Genomic DNA, 17,146 nt, shown 5'->3' with positions numbered 1-17,146 from the left:
ATTGGAATATGATTGACATACAAAAAGCCATAGCCAGTTAATATATACAACTTGATGAGAACTTCAATTGTTTTATCTTCAAGTTTGTCTTGAAATTTATCTTCAGGTTACCCATCTCTCCATTTTGCGGTTGAGCTCTTCTATTGAGTTGTTTTATTTCAGTCATGGTTTTTCGTTCTAAAATTTTCACTTACCTTTTCTTTCTTTCATCTATTTCGTTGCTGAGACTTTCTATTTTTGCATTTGTTTCAAGCATGTTTGTAATTGCTCAGTGAGGCAATAAAGTTCAGTGAAGTTCAGCAGCTGCTCTAAATCCTAGTCAGAGGCTTTCCCTAGTGGCTCAACTGATTAAGGATCTGGCATTGTCACTACCGTGGCTCGGGTCACTGCTGTGGCATGAATTCTGCATACCAAGGGTGTAGTCAAAAGAAAACCCTGGTCAGAAAATTCCAACATCTCGGGTGTTCCCATTGTGGCTCAGCAGTAATAAATCCGACTAGTACCCATGAGGATGCAGCTTTAATCCTTGGCCTTGCTTAGTGGGTTAAGGATCTGGCATTGCCATGAGCTGTGAATTGCAGATGCAGCTCAGATCTGGCATTGCTGTGGCTGTGGCATAGACCAGCAGCTGCAGCTCTGATTCAACCACTAGCCTGGAAATATCCATATGCGCACACATGGGCAACCCTAAAAAAGCGAAAAAAGAAAAAGAAAATTCTAACATCTGTATCATCTCAATGTTAGTGTCTGTTTTTGGTCTTTTCTCATTCAGTTTCCTGGTTCTTGATAAGACAAGCGATTTTGTCTTCAAAATCAGAGGGGTGGGTGTTATAAGACTCTAGAACTTGTTCACATGTTATGTTTTGGTAAACCTCCTCTGACACTGTTGTAACAGGTGAAATGGGACCTTGTAACTTCCAGGAGAGGATGGAGTCTAACTCTGCTCGGGCCTCCTAGAGCATGGGCTTTGGAAGGAGAGCTTCTTGTTACTACTTTGCTACTGAGTGGGAACAGGAGCTCAGGACTCCCCACCAGGCCTCCCCTGTCACCAGCCCCAGTGGAGGGGTGGGTTCCTCATTAACTGCCTGAAGGGGGTGAAAGTCCAGTCTGCACTGACACCACAGTCTTCACTTAACCCCCCTTGGGGATGAAAATCCTGGCTCCCCCTTCAGCCTTTGTTGTTGATGGTGGTGATGGGGCTGCAGGGATTGTTGTAGTATTTGACTGGGATAGAGCTGCTATTACTAGACTGCTCCTTTCCTAGTCTTTTGACCAGAGAGTGCCGGTTTTTGAGGGGGGTTTTTGCTTGTGTCTGTTTTTTTGTTCTTGCTGGCTTTTCCAGCACCCAGTTCTGATTTCAGCACCCAGTTACAAGATGGTAAGAGAACCCTGGAAATTCAGCACTGGGCTGTGTCTCAAAGTCCCTAACCAATCTGCTGCCTCCTCTCTACCTTCCAGAGTCTTCTTATGTTTGTTTTATATATAACATCCAAAGTTATTAGTTGTAATTAGAGGGAAGAATTTTTTTTTTCGGCTCCACCCACAGCTTATGGAAGGTCCTGGGCCAGGGATCCGATCCAAGTCACAGCTGCAACCTACACTACAGCTGCGACAATGCTGGATCCTTAACCCACTGTACAACTGTGGGAACTCCAGAAAGAATTTTTTTTTGGCCTACTCCATCTTCCTCAGGAAATATCATTTTGGTTTAAATTGCGTTTCCTTTTCCCTAATAATATATGAGTTGAAACTAAACTTTTCTCGAATGTTTATCAGTTGTTGAATATCCTTGATTGTTTCTATTGAATTATCTCTCTTTTTTCCTTATTGATTTGTAGGCACTAGCAATATATTCTAGAGCAGCTCTTTGTGGCTTTATGTTGCCATGGTTTGCCCTTTCACCCTCCTAGTGATGTATTTTGAGAAATAGAAATTCCTAACTGTAATACAATCATATTTATCAATCTCTTTCTTTCTTTAAGGTTAGTGGTTTTGCATTTTATTTCTTTTTTTTTTTTTTTTTTTTTTTTTTTTGTCTTTTTGCCATTTCTTGAGCCACTCCTGCGGCATATGGAGGTTCCCAGGCTAGGGGTCGAATCGGAGCTGTAGCCGCCGGCCTACACCAGAGCCACAGCAACATAGGATCCGAGCCACGTCTGCGACCTACACGGCAATGCTGGATCGTTAACCCACTGAGCAAGGGCAGGGATTGAACCTGCAACCTCATGGTTCCTAGTCAGATTCGTTAACCACTGCGCCACGACGGGAACTCCGTATTTTATTTCTTAAGGATTTACCTATGTTAGCATTATGAAGCTATTACATTATCATCTACAAACTTTATTTTGCCGTTCAAATTTAGATCTATAATCCACTTGAAATGGACTTTGGAATGAGTTGAATTGATTTTAAGCCCAGATTTGTATTTTTCTCTGTATATTCTGAATGTGCTTAATTAAAAATATATATATATATCTGTGTAGTAGAATTAAACTCTTTCCTTCTACCATTCAAAGTTCTCAGCTGGGGCCCCTGGAGCAAAAGGCAAATTAACAAGAGAAAACACACAAATTCATTTAAGTTTTATGTGACATGAGAGCCTCTCTAAGGAGATGAAGGCAGGAAGAAGGGGCTGAACAAGATGTTTTTATGCTGTAAGATTTGATGAAAAGTACAAATTGGAGAAAGATGTGGTGGGACAAAGGGTATGAGCTACGTGTAGTAAATTAGGGGAAACGTAAAGGCGGGTTTGTTTACATCCCTCTCAGCATCCCTGTGTCTTCAGAGATAGGATGCTTCAGGTTCAAGGAAGGCACCTCTCACAGATGGGGGTTAAAACCTGCCTCAGGGAAAGATCAGAGGGTCCTCCCTGCTCCTGCTATTTCCCAAACCCCAGCATTTGCTATGTGGCATACTTCTGATCACAAATTATCATCCGCAGAAAAGAAACAAAATTTGGATGCTTACTGAAGAATAAAAATGTTTAATTTATTAGGTTTAACATCTCTTAAGTACTTTGACAATGTTGCTAGTGAATCTCTGTGTAGTGCACAAGAGTCTTATGCCTACTTTCTAGCTTTTTGCCAATTACTATGAAGAGTCTATAATGCAGATCCTCTTGACTGGGCCCACAAAAACCAGTGGCGCACACTCCAGCTCTTCTGCTTTGTGAAAATTCCTTTTTCTCCGCCTTTCCTCCAATTCTCAAACAGAGGAGAGATGTACTGACTCATCTCTCAAGGACCGAGGGGACACACCAGCGGCAATCTGTCTATCGAATATAACAAAACTGGTATCTGTGATTTTTAAGAGAAAAAGTTAATATGGATAGAACTGCTGTTACTTTTTCCCTGACGTGCACTTTCTTGTATCCTCCATGAGCTGAGCTCATCCCTCACACTGTGGAGCCAAACAGTGGGTCACCTTGATGGGGTTTGTGAGTAGGATTTGTGATACCAATAAAGAGAATAGATCAGAATAAAGCAAGGAGGTTACTGTTGTGGTCCAGGTAGGAGACAGTGGAGATGCATCACAGTGCAGCTGGACAAGTTCTCAGGAAGTAGGCTTGACGGGACTTGATAAATAAGATGTGATGCCCAGGCATTTGGGTGGATAGAGGACCTCTGAGGAGAGCAGATTCAAGAGATGCAGAAGGGAATGACACCTTTGGTGATAGCTGATGGCTTGGAATTCTGTCCTCCTTTGTACAAAGCACAGCTTCCCAGTCTGACTGTATCTCTTCCTACTTTGAGGCAGGAGGAAATTTCAAAGCTTTTCTGCCTAATGCATCTAAGAAAGCACAGCCAACCCAGCTGGTCTGTCCTAGACAGGTACCTTTTGTTTGGACAATAATGCCAGTGGCCCACACGTCACTGAAGTGTACCTTTGGAGGACAACCCCCAGGGATAAGCCTGCCCTCTTTTAAAATGTAACAACTGGGGGCAGGGAGGAAGCCTTAACTCTGTACTGCACATCACATCATCACCAGACAGCCTAAATCAGTAAATTATAGTATTAATGTCGATACTAAGCAGCTCACTAATGTAGATTTTGGTAAACTTTGTAATGGGAGCTGGCTGGGGTTAAAGTGCAGGAGTATATAATTTGTGATGGTGTAGTTAACCCCCCCCCAGAAATCACAGACCATTTGGAACCTGCACTTGATACGAACCTCCTTTTCTCACAGAAGGACCAGGAGGAAGAAAATTGTATTATCCATAACAATTTTCCATAAGCTACTCAATGCCATCCTCTCACTTCCTCTACTGTCTCCCCCTGGGAGCCCTGAATACGGAGCTGGGAGCAGAGGGAACAGAGCAAATGAGACAGATGTGAAGGTTAAGAAGAAAAAAAGGAAGTTTTTTTAGGACAGCATCACTGGAAGAATAAGATGAGAAAATTGTAAGTCTAGAAGAATACCTCAGTTCACCTATACCCCTTTTAAGAAATTTACTAGGTGTCCAACGTTATGATTCAGAAGATAAAATTAGGACTAGTGGGTAGACATTATAAGGAAGTGGATGTCAACTCAAAATAAAGAAGAATTTTCTCATCTACGGAATTGTTCAAAAACAGAAGGAACAGTTCTGTGTTACGGTGAGATTCTCACAACTCAAGTATGAAAACAGGCTTGTTTCCAAGGAGACCATTACATTGGATGATTGGAGGCAGGCTGACTAGTTGACCTCTAGGTAGGTAACCTTCTCAAAGAGAAGACCCTGAACATAGTTTTTGTTTTAAAAAGAGCTTCTGTCAATAACCGTGGCCTTCTGTGGTTATGGAGCTGAGACTGGAGATACTAGCCTCACCATTTCTCCTATTCTCCTCGGCCCACACCATCAGCACAGAAAGTGGAACAAAGATGGAAGAGGATCAGAATGTTCCAGACATGGAAGAAGCTTTCAGAGATGAGCCAGCTGGACTCCTCAAAGGAGGATGGTGCAAACTCAGGGAACAAAAAAGAAAGATTGGACCCAAGGTCCCTTGACTCATTGCTTAGTCAGTTGTGTGGACATACCTGAGGATACCCACACACAGGCCCCCCAGAGCTTAAAGATCCCTGGAATTGGTTTCTAGAATTGTTCTAGAAACAGGTGTATTAAACAATTTGCTTTGTAAATTAAATGGCTGACCTCTTTATTCACTTGGCTCCAGAGTAAACATTTATTGAGAACTTACCAAGTGCCAGGCACTGTTTAAAGTGCTTTAAACAGATTAATGTACATAACCCTTAGAAAAAACGTCAGGCCAAGGAATGAACTTTGCCACCCCCTTCCCCCAAGTCATATGTTGAAGTCCTAAGCCCCAGTGTGACAGTGTTTGGATAGGGGCCTTTGGGAGATGATTAGGTTTAGATGAGGTCATGAAGGTGGGGACCTCACAATGAAATTAGTGCCTTTATAAAATGAGACACCAAGAGTTCCCATTGTGATTCATTGGGTTAAGAACCCAACATTGGGAGTTCCTGCTGTGGCTCAGTGGTTAAACCCAGCTAGTATCCATGAGGACACGAGTTCAATTCCTGGCCTTGCTCAGTGGGTTAAGGACCCCGAGTTGCTATGGCCGTGGCTGTGATATAGGCCAGCAGCTGTAGCTCCAATTCAACTCCTCGCCTGGGAACTTCCATATGTCGCAGGTACAGCCCTAAAAAGACAACAACAACAACAACAAAAAAAAAAAAAGCCCAACACAGTGTCTGTGAGGATGTGGGTTAATCCATGGCCTTCCTCAGTGGATTAAGGATCTGATGTTGCTGCAAGCTGCAGTGTAGGTCATGGATGCGGCTTGGATCCAATGTTGCTGTGACTGTAGTATAGGCCAGCAGCTGCAGCTCCGATTTGACCCCTAGCCTGGAACTTCCATATACCACAGGTGTAGCCATAAAAAGAAGAAAAATTTTAATTAAAAAAAAAAATCAAATGAGACACCAGAGTTTTCTCTCTGTGTATGCACATACTAAGGAAAAGGCATGTGAGCAGGGCGAGAAGACAGCTGTCTGCAAGCCAGAAAGAGCTCCCTATAGAACCCGACGGTGCTGGCAACCTGATCTCAAACCTCTAACCTCCAGAACTGTGAGAAAATACATTTCTGCCGTTTAAACTACCGAGTCTAGGGCATTTTATATGGTGGCCAATTAATACGGGTCCGTACTACTACTATTTCTTTTCACAGGAGGGAACTGAGGGGTGGAGAGGTTAAGTATCTTGCCCAAGACAGCACACTACTGACTGGAAGAACTCGGATCCAAATCCAGACAGGCTGCATCCAGAGCCTTTGCTCTTTACTGCAGTGATCTGCCATCAACGTGTGATATATGTGTATTTACCACCTTTAATTTCCCCAGTGTTTCCCAAGTCATTTCACAAACCGGTCTAATCATTCTTCACAACACTGTAATGCGGATAGAGCAGGTATTTCTCTCCTATTTTTGTAGATGATAAAATTGGCAGATGAAGTGAAATGGCCAAGGAGAAAACCCCAGGGATCCAGAGAACCAAGAATAGATTAAAGGCAGCTCGAAATTTTCCGAGCTGAGATTGCGTGAATGTCATGAAATCAGGTATATCCACCACCTAGAAAGATATAAAGGAAGTATTAAATCAATTATTTAATGTCAAATAAATGGATCCAAATGTGACTTAAGATCACGTAGTTAAAGCAGTACGTGAGTAGAAGAAATTTTTATTCCTAATCATGAGTTTTTTATTAATTAATATATCGTTTTATTAATCATTTATTTAACACTTACCTAGAGGGGCTGACTATGGACCAATCCTATAGCTCTATTGTTTATCCTTTTACAATTGATGTTCCCTGAGACAGTGCACTTTGAAATACCTTACCACTGAATATATTGGTACTTGAAATGCATTTTTTTTTTCAGTATGTGGAAGTTCCCAGGCTAGGGATCGAATCAGAGCCGCACCTGCCACCTTACACCACAGCTTATAGCAACCCCAGATCCTTAATCCCCTGAATAACGCCAGTGATTGAACCCGCATCCTCAGGGATACTAGTCAGGTTCCTAGCCCATTGGGCCACAATGGGAACTCCTTGAAATGCATCTTAAGTAGGAAATATGTCTTTTAGATTCTAGAGAAAGGGAGAGAAAAAGTCTAAGTCCAAGAGAGTAGAAAGACGTAGACTGTTAATTAAAGCATGGTTTAAAATAATGAAATCAATCAATATGAAATTCATTTATCAACAAACCCTCTCATCTTTTTTTGTCTGATTAATTGATTTTCTTCTGCTCCATCACTTTTTCTTCATGAGAACTTACATTTTGGGTAGGAAATTATAGGAGTATAGTAAGAAGTAATCCCATTAACAATTCATCTGGTAAGAGAGTCATACTAACTTTATTCCAGCCCTACACCTAAAATCTGGAAGGTAACGAACCTTTCCCAGCATCACTGTAGCATTTCTCTTCTCTTCTGTTCTTTCATTTTTTAAAGGTGTATTGAAGCATAGTTGACTTACAATGTCATGATAAGTTCTGCTATACAGAAAAGTGACTTCAGTTAGCATCTTTCTTCTAAACCTTGTTCTAAATTCCATTCTCTCTTTAGTGTCCACAGTGTCCTCTTAGATACTAGTTGGGTTTAGGCCAGCTTCAATGGCCTGATCTGTTCATTTACTTTCATCCAAGCAGGTCTGATTTGGGGGACCCTACAACATGGCCCATCACTTGACTGCAAAATGAGATTTTGTGCTTGTATTTTATTTCACCTAATAAAATGATGCTTATGGACGGACTATTCAACAACTACTGAGTTACTGTAGATATCATGGAATTGTACCACCCACAGTGTCCCCAATTCTGACAGGCACAGATGCTCATTGAACTGAACACCACCATCTATAGAGAAGTAATTAGCCAACATCAGGTTACATTGGAATCACTTTGCTGCCCTCTGATCAGCCCTTCATTCATTGTCTTTTCTCTATGTCGTGAGCTAAATGAAGCTCTTTTTCAAATTTGGATCCCTCTTTTTTCTTCTTCTTCTTCTTTAGGGTAATACTTTAGTTTAACTGCCTGGAAAAGAAACGGGCACTTTAAAGAGCAACCATATTTTCAAAAATAGATGAAGTAAAAACAGAGCAACAAATCATACACACAGTTGATTTCTGTTGCTAGGATTTTTCAGCCTCTCTGTTTTATTTATTAACCCATGCTGTCTGCAGAGAGAAATAGGACCTTTGAGAGAAACATTGGAAACTATAAAGCCAAATGCCAGTCAAACAAATAAATCGCCAATCTTGCCAGGGAAAGAAATTCCAATAATCTCTGTCTCTACAGAAGACTTCCGTGCCTGAAAACATCCTTCAGAACAGGTGTATAAAGCCACCCAAATTTGGTCAGACCATTTGGCTAACTAGTAAGCATGTTGAATTTTAGGAATAATAATAATAATAATAAAATATTTTATATATTATTCTGTTCCTATTTGAGGATACTAAGAGACCAAAAAATCTAAGTCATCTGGCTCAGGGCACATGGCCAAGCAGTAGAAGATCTGAGTCTTGAACTTGGCAGTATGGCTCATCTCTTTGATATTAAAAATATTCTATGCTGCTCCTTCTGTGAAATTCATGATCTCAGAGTAGCAAGATCTCACTATTTAGCGTGAAGCATAAGAAAGTGCTACTATATGAAAGTTTTGACCTGACAAATCTGTAGTTTTATATTGTTCAACCTCATAGTAAGAACAGTGAGTTACCAAAAACATACTCGTGATGCTTCTGCTCCAGGTCAGGCTATTTGTTCTGGGGTATACCCAGAGTCTGAGTGATTTCAGGGCAGAGAAAGAGAAAATCTAGAGGACTGAGTTGTTGTCCAAGTACCTTGACTCATGTTAATTAATCACTTCATCTCCCTGGACCTCAGACTTTTTATCTGCAAAATGGGTGAATCTCACATTTTTTAGACTTCAGTCCACTTAGTCCCAGAACAACTTAGGTCTCGTTTACCCCAATCACTGTCCATTTCCAGTGGCAAACTAACTACTGGTAATGAAGAATGTGTCTATAAAAACAAGTCGTGGGTGTAGGGAAGATTGTTTCATGCTTTAGCAATAAAGATATATTTATCCCTATTTAGAGACAATTTATCATTAAGTACACATATACCTTGCAGCCTAATTATTAGAAATTGTTAAGCCAAAATGTATTTAGTACAAATTATTATTAAGGGCTAACAAAATTACTCATAGCAAATAGAAGGGATTATGGTAAAACTAAACTAAATTTATAATTAAAAGCAAGAATAGTACTAAGTGGCAATGATGACCAATTCAAGAAAATATTGAGGATGCTGTGGTATTTTGAAAAAGCAACTTGGCCTCAAATTTCAGGATTTCTACCTCTCTGCCTATGCACTAGAAGCTGTGGACATAAGCAAACAACATATGGCAGCTAGTCTTCCTGGAGGAATGCCAAATTAAAGTGCTTAATAAACTCTCATAATGCACTCACTTGAGTACCAAATTAATAATCCTTAATAATTCACTCAGCAGTTACTGGTCAGCAGCTCTTGGTTGAATGTGAAAATGAATACATATGAAATTGCAAAAGAGCCAAAGAGAGGACTTGTGCGGCTTGATTGTGACACCCTCACCTTCCATTCCTGACGCTCACCAGTTGGCCAGTATTGATTGGTGTCCAACTGTTTCTTGAAGCTCCGGTAATATATTTATTCTAAAACTTGGGGCACCCATACACAAAGTCGCCCCTTATGTCAGTGCAGTTTGAGCCCTACACAAAGGTGCCAGGACAAGCAGGTGAGCAAGGGCTAATACCTCGGCCAAATTCCATGCACTGGGATGCCCTGCATGTGTGTGTATGTATCACTAATATGTGTAAATATATTAATATATATACATAAGAGTACACAGGCACCCATGATAAGAAAATTGAAGTTAAAAATTTATGAAATGACACTCTTACTATGTTCAATACCCTCTGATATTTTCTATTCTGTTTTTTAAAGAGAAATTTCGATCATGATATAGTAAGTTGATTTCACAACCATTTTATGCCCTGTGACTTGCAATTTGAAAAACACTACACTTAAAGAATGCTGTCCAGATGTTAGTTCACCATCACCTTCACAGAGAGGTGCATAGGGGCCTCTTCTTCTTCTGTCTTAGAAAGAGAGAAGATTTCCCCTCTTTAAAAACAAAAGCACATTTGGAAGTTCCTTGGATGGTTGCGTTTGAAACTGCAGACTATAAGAATAGATGGTGGAAATAACTATTAAAAAAAAAAAAAAAGAATAGATGGTGGGAACTGGGGATAGTTAGCCTAGAGGAAAAAAGTGATGGAATGGAAGGGCAAGAAGGAGCTGAGAATATAAATGGCAGTCTTCCAATATCTGGGCAGCTACCAGAGTACCCAGATGTTGGAGGAACTAGGCATTTGTCTATGACTCTAGGGATGGATAGTCACTCAGTCAGCCTGAGTATTTATTGAGTACCAGCTTCTTGCCAGCTTCTGTGCTAAAGACTGCAAGTAGAAAAATAATAGCAAATATAGTCAGGTAATCTTTATGCAGAGAAACTGCTTTCCCAATGATGTGGCAGTTAAGCATGCCTGATGGCTAACACACATCAGCAGAGATACGATCCTCAATATTAAGAGACAAATGAATTCTGTTAAGCTCTTTTGAGTGGCTTTTGTGATTCACATAGCTTCTTGTTTACCAAGGTTGCCATTTGATGTCAATTTTTAAATGCTTTTAAGCATTCACTTCTGTGCAGAAATTGGTTCAGTTATGAAGCAGATGCCCCTAAGAAGTTATGAAGAGGGGGAGCTGCAAAGCTACAAACCCAGTCACAATTTGTCCAAAGGTTGCCCCTCCCCGATTCCACTCCCCAGATGAAACATGAAGCTATACAAGTGCTTCCATCTGAACTTTAAAAAAGCATTTTTAGCATTTTTAGAATTCTAGCTTTAGAATTTTTTTTTCTCGAGAAAATCATTAAACTTTCCTTTTATTTTAGATTATTCAATTTGCAGGAAAGCACACATGATAATGAATACACACATCTACTCAATTTGTCGCTCAGTCTGAGTAACGAGGTTTACTGCCTCTGCGGTCTAACCAATCTCTTTTAAACTCCGAAATAAATCCCCTGGAAGTTGTGGTCCCTATCACTTCACTGTATTGAAAATTAAATGCTAAATCTTGCTGGAGGTGATCTGAGTTTATTGTATATTGAAGCTACAGAGAGACGTATTCTGGTTCTATACAAAGTGGATTTTCTAAGTGTAAGAGCTACCGGGGTAGGTAAGAAGTTCCCCGTTGTGTGAGACTTCAAGAAGAGTGGAAGGTCACCTGGTATCTGGTTGGAGTGAAGGGAGAGATGTCGCTCCAAATTATCCTTTAGCTCTTTCCAATTTCGAGATAGAATGTTTCGATTAAACAAGGACTTCGCCTTAACTGGGTTCTTTTTCAGGAAAGAGCTTTCTGTATCTGCCTTCTAAAATCACATTCCAAAATACAAAAGGACTTTCTCCTGAAATGAATTTGCTTTAAAAGAATTGGTTAGGTCTAAATTAATCAGTGTCATTTTGTCTCTTCTGATAACAGTGCCACAGCCCAGCAAAATCAACTGATTAATAGTCAGTTGCTAGTAATAACGATAGTTACGAATAATAATGTTCAATATTTTTCAACAAGCTAATATTTATTGACTATGGTATGGCACGCACTGTGCTAAGTGCTTTAATGACGTTAGTTTAGTGGTAACCTGTTAGGTGGTGTAATTTTTATTCTCATTTAGCAGATGAGAAAACTTCATGTGGAGTTCCCGTCGTGGCGCAGTGGTTAACGAATCCGACTAGGAACCATGAGGTTGCGGGTTCGGTCCCTGCCCTTGCTCAGTGGGTTAACGATCCGGCGTTGCCGTGAGCTGTGGTGTAGGTTGCAGACGCGGCTCAGATCCCGCGTTGCTGTGGCTCTGGCGTAGGCCAGTGGCTACAGCTCCGATTTGACCCCTAGCCTGGGAACCTCCACATGCCGCAGGAGCGGCCCAAGAAATAGCAACAACAACAACAACAAAAGACAAAAAAAAAAAAAAGAAAGAAAACTTCATGTTATGGAGATTGCATAACTCAGAAGGGCACTTGGATGAGACAGAACCAGAATGTGAAGCCACTGAGTATACTAATTCTGGAGAATAAACTCATAACCACTAGTCTACATGCAATGACTATTATTTAGGTGGTTCTGACCCTTGCTGATGTGTTTAGTCATCTTAATTATTTGGGAATTTATGTACCTCATAGCTTAAATATGCAATCTTAAAATGTGAAATACCATGTCACAAATTTTCAACTTTGGGGAAATGTTAAATAATTTATAGTATGTCTACTTAGCAAAGTCTTAAAGAAACCATTAAAATGCTCTGGACAAGGAGCTGTTAAGACACAGGCAAATGTGTGCAATTACAGAATATGAAACAGCAGAATGCAAATATTTTTGTGCAGTGTGATCTCAACTTTATTTTTAAAAAATTCATAGAAGGAGATAACCAAAATACTCTCAATGATTGACCCTGGGTAGTAATATATATTTTGTTCTAATAGTTTTTCTTTAAATAAAACTCCTATTTTTTTCCATAATGAATTTATTTTGTTTCTGCAGTTTTTTAAAAAAAAAAAAAACAACTTTGTTTTGTTTTATTTTTGGTTCTGAAAAGCAATTTAACTCTCAGATACAAGTTGCATGGTTTCTGATCTGACATTAATGTTATTTAGAGTGTCAAGTTTCCTCTTCTTAAATGAAGATATCATTAAATGGTCATATGTTCATTTAGCATTAAGTGAATATGCATAGAAATGGGCAACTCACCTTCAATGTAAAACACCCAGTTATTAAGGCACTTTGCCAAGAGTGGAGTCTAAAGGCCTAGAACTCCACCGAATTGACTGTTGCTGAGTTTCTTATCAGTAGCTTTGAGAAGGATGATCCTGTGTTTTTCAACTCACAGAGAATGGCGAAGACTGGTTGGGCTGGTTTGGAGGACTTAATGCAAAGTGATGTGCTACATAGTCAATTTTTGCAAGTCCTTCTAAGTGTAAACTGTCACCAGGCCTTGGGTTGTCTGGGTGCAGCTTCAGGGAAGCTGGAAGGAAGAGTAATTCTGTATGAGTAAGCATGATTAACCCGGCGAGGATTGGGGTGTTTCTTTTTCAGAAAAGCTTGGGCTGTCACACACAGAGGTTGTTATTGTTTGCCATGTTTTTGGGAAACTCTACCTTCCTTTGTTGTAGATTCATTGTCACTTAAGTGCCACATGAAACCTGGGCCTGATAAGGTCCCCTTTCCTTTTTGACTTTGGATTTGAATAGAAGTTACTCAGCATTAAACTTTGTATTTAGAATCATTTACAGAATGACTTTTACTAGTATCCTTTAGAGCAGTGAGTGAACAAGACTAGAGCAAAACATCAGGGGAATTCAAGCCTTCTAACTTTGCCTGCTAAGCAGTTGATGAACAGAAAGGTATGCTTATACATCCCTCTCCTGGGTGGAATGATTTCTAACCTAGCATTGTCTAAAATAATTTATTCAGAGATCTTCACAGTACAGTAACCTGGAAGCTACCTACCTAAAGTTACAACGAACATCCTGGCATTGTAGAAGGAAAGAACCAAAACCAGGGCAACAGTATTCTCCCAACCTTAATTTACTCCCGGGCAAAGTCACTGCAGTACTATTTTGCCATCTCTGTTATACAAGCTCTGAAGTCTCCGTTCAGTTCAGTTTTAAAGTGGAGAAACCAGATAGGTTCCCAGAAACTGAATTTGTTTCATGGAGGAGGAGTCTGTGAGTCAGGCTTAAGCCAAGGGTGTTGCCATTATGACATAGGCCATTACCGAAAGAAAGGTAGGGATGGCTCCTTGCCCCAGAACTTTCAGATGTGTCCGGGGAGTTGTGCAGAGTCTCTTTCATGATTCAGTAAAACTAGGCCATCAGAAATGCTATGTTGGGTCATAGCAGTGGTACCTTCAGCCAAGCGAGGATCCAAAACATTATTGGGTGATGTGAGAAATATTAGAATAAGAGGTAGGTAGAAGGTGCTGTGGGCAAAGCAGGGTGGTCGTTAACACAGTCAGTGAAGTTCAGAAGGACTCCCAGTGGCCACAGTGTTTGAAGGTGTTTTTGAACAAATGGAGACAGTGGACAAACAGGAAGAAAGGGAGCTGCCTGTGCAAAGTCACCAGTTCTCCAGAAGGAAGACAGCAAGGGGAGAGGCAGTCAGGAGAGCAAGTTTGTAGAAAGAGTAACATACTTCACTAAGAACATGCGTTTCGTGCTGCAGCGGATGAGGAGTCAGCAAAATATTTTAACAGAGGAGAGACAACATCAGGTGACCGTTTCAGAAAGAGCTTTCTAACTGAGGGGTAGCTCTTGCATTGAAGGAAAGTGAGATTAGAGGGAGGGAGCCAGTTTGGCCAGACCCTCCTTCATGCCCATGACAGCGGCAGCAAAGAGGGACACACACACAGACTAGAGAGAGAGTTTGGGAGCAGAGTTGATGGGATCAACTGAGTAGATGTGGAATCAAAGTTTGAGGTTGCAGTTTCTTGGATCACCAGGAGGACTGTGATACCATGATTTAGAGGCTTTACACCCTCTAAAATCCATGAGTTTGTCTGAAACCTTCCCAAAACTAATAGTATGAATTCTACTATATAATAGTTCTGACACTTGTACTAAATATTTAACTTTCCAGAACACTTCCTCTTGTTGGAACTCATTAAATATGCTTTTTGACAGATGAGAAAACTAAACGTGATTTGAGTAAAATCATCCAGTCAAATTTTGCTGAGATGAGACTCGAGTCAAGTCTCCAGACTCCTTAGTCATAAGTTTTAAATCAAATCCCAAATCTGATGGTTTTGCATTCTCTGCCCCTCACCCTTTTTTCTATTTTGCATAGAAGATATTAGAATTGGAAAGACCTTTGAATAGAAGAGGAAGCTAGAAGCCTTGGAAAGGCCCCAAAGAAATCTTGGGAGCTTTGGGGGAGGGCTAGGCAGTCAGCAGATGGGCAAAGGGCAGTGAATGACAATGAGCATTCCGAGCCTTCCAGATGTCAATGTTTGCATCACTCATAGTACAAAGGCATCCTGTTGTACTAGTTTCCCTATAAACCTCATCCCTGCAAAACATATGAGCCTTGAGAGGTAGGGAATGGAAGGTGGGGAGGAGCCAGCTGGTAGTGGCTTTGAATGGCAATCACAGTGGCCTCTACTTAGGATGGTCCCTGGGTCCTTGAAGTCTGTTCAGAGAGTCTTGTGTGGCTTCCCAATCAGCATTACACTCAAAATTTGTCACCAGGCAGTCTCAACCAAGGAATAAGTAAATCTGTTGATCATATTGCGTGAGATTGTCCATGCAGAGGCTATAAAAAAAAAAAAAAAAAAACCCACAAAAAACAAAAAACCTGTTCAGTTTGAAAGTGGAATCTCAACTTCAGTGAGAAGTGGAAATGGAGAGTCTTGGTCCCTGCAAACCAGAATAACAGAAATAACAGAGTCATTTTGCCATGGTTGGAGAGACATTTTTCAATTATCTCCCATCCATGTTGGTGACAGGGGAGAGGCAGAACACCTGTCTTCAACAAGTTAAACATTTGTGAACAGGAAGAGAGTTTTCATCTGAAGGGATCTTACTGTCTGTTTCAGGGAGCCAAAAGGAGCAAAGACTTCAGGATGTTTAGGGAGAGAGAAAGAGAGTATTCTTGATGAAAACGCCTCAATGCACTGTTTCCTTTCAAAGCAGATGTGGCCCCTCACAGGATCTGCAGCAACCGACTTGCTCTAGCTATCAACCCCCGCTGGTGGGCAACTGCCTTGGAAATGGAGGTCAAATAACGGTGCTTAGTGGAGACACACTCTGTGATTGTACAGCCCCCATCCTTCTGGGGGTTCCATTGATTGTCTCCCAGCCTCCACTCCTAGCCCCAGCCTCAGGTGAAACAGACAGAACCTGAACCTAGCTGGAACACGAACTGGGACTTGAACCCATGTGCCAGGACTCAAACCCAGCCTAAACCCAGATTGGGACTTGAGCTGACATGCTAGGACTCAAACCCAGCCTAAGCCTAGACTGGGAGTTAAACCCACAGTTTTAAACTAGAATCAGGAGTTCCTGTCGTGGCGCAGTGGTTAACGAATCCGACTAGGAAACATGAGGTTGCGGGTTCAGTCCCTGCCCTTGATCAGTGGGTTAACGATCTGGTGTTGCTGTGAGCTGTGGTGTAGGTTGCAGACTCGGCTCGGATCCCGAGTTGCTGTGGCTCTGGCATAGGCCGGTGGCTACAGCTCCGACTCGACCCCTAGACTGGGAACCTCCATATGCCGAGGGAGCGGCCCAAGAAATAGCAAAAAAAAAAAGACCAAAATAAATAAATAAATAAATAAACTAGAATCACTCACCCTGTGTCTGGACTCACTGAGGTTCAGGTTCTTCATGTCTCCTCACAGAATGAATTCAGCAAGAGACAAAATGATAGACAAGAAATAGACTTATTAAGATAGGACACTTGTGAAAGGTGCAAGCAGGCAGGCACGGAAGCTCTGGGCGAGGATGGGGTTGGGTGGGTGGGTGGGGCCTACAGTTTTATCTTCCAAGGGGAGTGAGGGGGTCAGAAAAGACCGCCTCTTCCTTTCTGGGAGTAGTGCGTCCTCCTCGGTATCTGATAAGGTGTGTATTCAAATCAGCCGAAGGGCGGTCCTAAAATTCCCGCCCTGGGTCCGAATCTGAATGCAGGCCTCATCCCATCCCCCACCCAACGACCTGAGGCAAATCTCAAGCCTCGCTACTCCTGCAAGCCTGCCTTGTGCTGATGGATTTCCTGAGCAGTTATTAACTTATAGTGCTCTTCCAGTGTCCCCTAAGTTTCCCCCTTTATCTATGGTCCTTTATTGGGACTTTTAAAACTATCTGTGCCTACTCCATCCCTGTCATAGGGACTCTTCTGATTGCAGCAAGTTCCCTTGCCATCTAGAACTATGATTTACAGTCAATACTAAGTGTTAAAAAAAAAAAAAAATGCAAAGTACTACTTTTAAGGGAAAAAAACTTTTAAAATGTTCTCTCTAATGTTTTTGTGGGGGGAGGGAGAGAGACTCAT

At 41.2% G+C, this 17,146-nt stretch overlaps 1 protein-coding gene across 19 annotated transcripts in view; it reads left to right on the top strand.

Annotated features, from left to right (window-relative positions):
* The window catches only part of DLG2 (discs large MAGUK scaffold protein 2), a 1,971,427-nt gene that overhangs the window by 1,697,846 nt on the left and 256,435 nt on the right, over positions 1-17,146 (top strand). The window lies entirely within an intron of this gene.

Source organism: Sus scrofa, chromosome 9 (assembly GCF_000003025.6).
Source record: "Sus scrofa isolate TJ Tabasco breed Duroc chromosome 9, Sscrofa11.1, whole genome shotgun sequence".
NCBI classification, from domain to species: domain Eukaryota; kingdom Metazoa; phylum Chordata; class Mammalia; order Artiodactyla; family Suidae; genus Sus; species Sus scrofa.
Note: the sequence above shows the minus strand (reverse complement) of the source record. Positions and strands in the feature narration are given on the sequence as shown.